The sequence below is a fragment of the Pollicipes pollicipes genome, unplaced genomic scaffold (assembly GCF_011947565.3).
Source record: "Pollicipes pollicipes isolate AB1234 unplaced genomic scaffold, Ppol_2.1 Scaffold_4881;HRSCAF=5763_pilon_pilon_pilon, whole genome shotgun sequence".
In the NCBI taxonomy this organism is placed as follows: Eukaryota; Metazoa; Arthropoda; class Thecostraca; order Pollicipedomorpha; family Pollicipedidae; genus Pollicipes; species Pollicipes pollicipes.
This window is the reverse complement of record NW_023596576.1, coordinates 47390560-47396666: the sequence shown is the minus strand read 5'-3', so window position 1 is coordinate 47396666 and position 6107 is coordinate 47390560.

Below are 6107 nucleotides of genomic sequence, written 5' to 3'. Positions count from 1 at the left end.
CACGTTTGAAATGGACAAATGATACTGGCGGCCGAAACGTAAAGAGTCCGCTCATACCTATCACCGGTCCTATTGTTAACTCTGCTTCTCTGGTGCGATCGTTGGGATGTATGCTGCTTTTCCGCGTGTCAAATGTGAACGTTGGACTTGATTTTTCAGGTAAACGTACCTTTCATGGTATATACATTTAGCCGCATGCACACCGTGTTTCACGCTCGCAGGCGTGTGGGTATTGTTTAGGTCCTAATGCACGCCCTGGCCATGTGCCCAATAGGCCGTGGTGCTGCCTGTGAACAGCCCACCGGGGCTAGAATATTTCAGATGCCGTTTCTAAACAGCTTTAGAATGATGTCCCGGACATCATCATACAATGATTGTGTGCATAGTTTTGAAATGGTATTGTTAGTGATATCATCAATTTAAACTATACTGGCACGTTTGAAATGGCCAGACAATGGTAGCGGCCGAGACGTAAAGAGTCCACTTATGTCTATCAACGGCCACTATTGGTAGCATCGATTGAACTGATTTCAATGCAAGTATATTCATGAATCATTTGGACCTCCAGTACTTTCTAAATGTAGAAAATCTAGGCCACGGAGTGAAGTTAGACATTTCATGGCAGGCGGTCGTAATGGAAATGAGTATTGGTTCAAAATGGTGATTTGGCGACGGGCGCTACCAACCGGAAGTTGACTTTGTTATTCATTTTTCTGTACTGACGTAGCGTTTTCTCCGTTTTGTAATGTGTGACCAACGCGTTTTATGGTATGTGCACATAACCGCATACAAACCTTGTATCAGGCTTGCAGGCGGTAAGGTACTGCGTTGGCCTTATCGCAAGCTGTGGCTTTGTGCCCAACAGGTCATGGTGGGCCTCGAGGAATAATCTACCGAGGCTACAATGCTTTCAGGGTCCTGACCATGATATCCGACGTAATGCCCAGGCTGTGAGGTATTACGTCGGATAACTGGGCCCATGGCACGCTGCTCCTATTTACCCAGCTAGCAGCGCTGGTCCCCGGGGATAGCCCGCCAACAAGAATATATGAATTGTCATTTAGACAGTTTTGGGAAAGTGTCGGCTAGTGATTTCACTGATGGAAACTGAAATGACACGCTTGAAATCGGCAGATAATGCTGACGGCCGAATGGTAGAGTCTGCTCATACCTATCATATTGTCAACTCTGCTTCTCTTGTGTGCTCGTTGGGATGTGTGCTTCGTCTCAACGTGTCATATGTGACTGTTGGACTTGATTTTTCAGGTGAATATACCTTTCATGGTAAATATATTTAGCCGCATCCACACCGTGTTTCACGCTCGGAGGCTCTTGTGGGTATTGCGTAGACATTAACGAATGCTCTGGTTATGTGCCCTGGATGCCATGATACTGCCCGTGAAAAGCTAACCGGGGCTGGAATATTTCAGATGCCATTTAAACAGTTTTAGAATAATGTACACTAGTTGTTGCACCGATGGAAGCTATACTGACATGTTTGAAACAAGTAGATAGTGCTGGCGGCCGAAACGTAAAGAGTCCGCTCATGGCTATCACCGGCACTATTGGTAACTCGGAGTGGACTTAGCTCAATAACGTTGTGCCCAGGAATCATTTGGAGCACCTTGCAGTAGTTTATAAATGCAGAAAAGCTATCCCATGCAGTGAAATTCGAGATTTCACATGAGACGGTCGGATGATAAATGGAAGTGCTTGGCTTGAAAGGTAATATGTGGACTGGCGCTGCGTGCCGAGACTTAGGCAGAGAAACGGCTCAAAAAGAGATGCCGCCCGTACTCATTTTGCATTTATTTTTTTCATTGGTTGCCATGGGGTAAATGTCAACAGTTTTGGAAAGGGGGTGGGGGCGGGGTGCTATGAAACGTAGACATACCACCTTTCTACGCTAGCAGCCCAAAAGGCACAACGTGATTGATTCCCTCGTCCCAAATGTGTTGGCTTCTCTCTCATGTCATGCGTGACTATTGCACTAGATTTTTGAAACAAACACATGTTTCATGACATTCACATATAGCTGCATGCGAGCCTTATGTCATGCTCACAGGCGCGTAGGTATTGCGTCGGCCTGAACGTACACTGTGAGTTTGTGCCTAGTAACCAGTGTTTGTCCGCGGTAGTAATCTGCCGAGCGATGCATATCGCATTTGTTCTCTGAGAATTTTAAAACGATTTCAACATCATTCAACATCATTCAGAATTGCGTGTTGCTCAGTGCATTAGCGAGGAACACTACTCACATAGATAAGAAAGTAGAATTGGCCTTATTCCTCGGAGAAAAACCAGGACAATGGGGATATAGTTCGGTTGATAATTCGGCAGCATGCTATATCAGCAACATATAAACAAGGACAACGCAATACCTAACCGCCTGCGAGCCTGACACAGGGTTTGTGCGCGGTTATCTGTATATACCACAAAACGTGTTGGTCACGCATTACAAAACGGAGAAAACGCTACGTCAGTACAGGAAAATGAATAAGAAAATCCACTTCCGGCTGCTAGCGCCCGTCGCCAAATCACCACTTCGAACCCATACTCATTTCCATTACGACCGCCTGCCATGAAATGTCCAATTTGACTCCATGACCTAACTTTGCTACATTTAGAAAGTACTGGAGGTCCAAATGATTCATGAGTAAACTTGCACTGACATCTGTCCAATGGATGCTAGCAATAGTGGTCGTTGATAGACATCAGCGGACTCCTTACGTTTCGGCCGGTGCCATTGTCTGTCCATTTCAAACGTGCCAGCATAGTTTAAATCGATGATATCACTAGCAACATCATTTTAAAACTGTGCATATAATTTCGCTATCATAATGGAGATAGTGGACCCATCCTTCCCGAACAAAATGCCATTTGGTTGTGCCCACTCGGAGTTAGCAATAGGGCCGATGATACGCGTAAAGTGAACTCGTTACGTTTCGGCCGCCAGTATCATTTGTCCATTTCAAATGTGTCAATGTAGTTTTCATCGGTGTAACGGCTAGTGGACATCATTCTAAAGCTGTTTAAACGGCGTCTGAAATATTCTAGCCCCGGTTAGCTTTTCACGGGCAGCACCACGGCCTATTGGGCACATAGCCAGAGCGTGCGTTAAGGCCTACGCAATACCCACACGCCCCGGAGCGTGAAACACGGTGTGCGTGCGGCTAAATGTATACACCATGAAAGGTACGCTTACCTGAAAAATCAAGTCCAACGGTCACATTTGACACGCGGAAAAGCAGCATACATCCCAAAGAGCGCACCAGAGAAGCAGAGTTAACAATAGTTAACTAATGAGCAGAGTTAACTAAAGCAGAGTTGTAAAAAATAATGTCCAGTGGTCATATATGGTGATAGGTATGGGCGGACTCCTTACGTTTCGGCCGCCAGTATCATTTGTCCATTTCAAACGTTTCAATGAAGGTTCCATCAGTGTAACAAGTGAACATCATTCTTAAGCTGTTTAAACGGCATCTGAAATATTCTAGCCCCGGCTAGCTTATCATGGGCAGCACCACGGCCTCCAGGGCACATAACCAGAGCGTGCGTTAAGGCTTACGCAATGCTCACACGCCTTCGAGCGTGAAACACGGTGTGCACGCGGCTAAATGTATATACCATGAAAGGTATGTTTACCTGAAAAAATCGTCTCCAATGTTCATATATGACACGCGGAAAAGCGGTAAACATCTCAACAAGCGCACAATAGAACAATATGTACTAATAGGGTCGGTGATGGGCTTAGAACACAGGTCTTTACGTTTCGGCCGCCAGCATGGTCTGTCCATGTCAAACGCTGCGGTTTAGTTTTTATCGGTACGATCACAACCGGAAACCAATTTTGTTTAATAGGGCAATTGAAATATTAATCATTAGCAGGTCGTGCTCGGGGAGCACCACGACCTACTGGGCACATTGCAACAACATGCGTTAAAGCCGACGCAATATGTAACCGTATGCGAGGCTGAAACAAGCTGTGTATGTGGTTATGTGCAGATACCATGAGACATGTGCTGATGAGAAATTCGAGCGTCGTGGTCAGGGCAATAACAACATTCTAGCCTCGGCCGATTATTGCCGGGAAGCGTCACGGCTTATAAGACACAAAACGACAGCTTGTATTTGGGCCGGTGCAATACCTAACCGCAATGCGAGCCTGCAACAATGCGTGTCTGCGGCTTTATGCATATACCATGAAGTGGTGTTTCGCGGTACGTCACGGTGAGTCCCTGGTCGACATAGTAGGTCGCTAGTTGACTCAAGGGGCCCCAGTCAATGTAAATCGCAGGCCCCAGCCATGTCCCTATTTTTAAAATGGATACCACAGCCCAGGTCATGCTAGTGGCATTATGTTCAGAAATCATTTGAGCACCTTGCAGTAGTTTCTAGTGGCAGCAAAGCTATGTCATGCAGTGCAAATGGAGATTTCAAAGCGGGCGGCCGTAAGGCAGGTCGAAGAGTTTGGCTGCAAAAGTGATAAAAGGGCTGCCGCTGGCACCCGTAACATACACGGAGGAACGTTTCAGAAAGGGAGGGCGTCCCTAGTCATATTGTTGGCGATTCTTACCACCAAATTCCTGCTCTGCATTTACTCATAAATACTGCTGTATTTATAAATAATGCTGTAAAATAAATACTGCTATAAATACTCATAAATACATACTGCATAAACTCCTGCTAATACTCTGCATTCTCAGAAAGTGGGGATGCCGTTGCACTCGAACCTTCCTCGGCATAGGAGCCATAGGCACATTGCCATACGATATCTTAATTCCCCTGCTTCGCCATGTGCAACCATTTTCCTTCATTTGTCGAATAAACACGCTTCATGGGAGGTATATGCCTATAGCTGCAAAATAACGTTTGTTCATGCTTGCAGACGACTAGGTTTTGCGTCGGCCTCAATGCTTGCTGTATGTGCTCCGCAGGCCGTGGTGGTGTGCAGATCTGATCAGATGATGCTGGCGGCCGAAACGTAAAGAGTCCGCTTGTGCCTATGAACGACTCTATTGGTAATTCAGAATTGGCTTACTGGAATGACATCTTGTTCAGAAATGATAAGGTCCTTTTCTCCACCATATGAGGGAAATAATCTGCATATTATTAAAATGGTGCTGTTGGTAGTTGCAACGATTGAAACTATATCGACACGTTTGAAATGGATGGATAAGGCTGGCGGCCGAAAGGTAAAAACTAATAAGCTGCCCATAAGCGGCCATATGAATATCTCGAAGTGGACTCACCTAAAGGTCATTTTGTTCAGGAATAATTTCAAACACACTGCAGTCGTTTCCAAACGCAGCACAGCAACGTCACGCATTGAAATTAGGCAGTTCATGGCAGACGGCCGGAAGGCAAATTGAAGAGTTGGGCTGCAAATGTGATACATATCTGGCGTTGACACCCAAAACATAGACGGAGGAACGTCTCAGAAAGCAAAGGTGCTTATACTCATACTGTAGTCGATTTCTTCCCATCCATTACCATAACGTTAACACTACACACATTTTCAGTGTCTTATGGTGAGGGCGCCGTAACACTCACAGAACCCGCGTTTCAAGTCTAGGAGAAACCTTTCCCGTCTAAATCGTGTCAAAATGGTGTTATCCAGTGGTTGCACCGATGGACATTATTTTGGAATGTTTGTTAAAGACTGATAATGCCGTTAGCTGAAAACGTTGAGTCAGTTCATGCCTTCCTCCGACCCCATTGGCAACTCAGTGCGGACATGCCTGAATGCGGTTTGTTCATGGATCACTTGGACCTTCTTGCAGCAGTTTAGTGAAGGAAACCTGCTGAGAAAGGTGGTTTTCCACCATTATCAGGCTCCCTAGTGACACAAAACGAAGGACCATAACTCGTGTCACGTAACATCATGAGCAGCAGGTAAAACGCAGCTTATTTTTTAACTTCATCTTTCAAATGGCATCACCATACGGATGTAAACCACGAGTACGTGGGTAGATGCACGTACACCGTAACAGTCTCCCGGAACGTCGGTAGCGGCGGGAAAACACAGCCCCCAAAAAACGTGGCCCACTGAAAGTTTTCAACTGATTACCGATTCATTCGTCCCAGTGACGTATCAGGTGGGATAC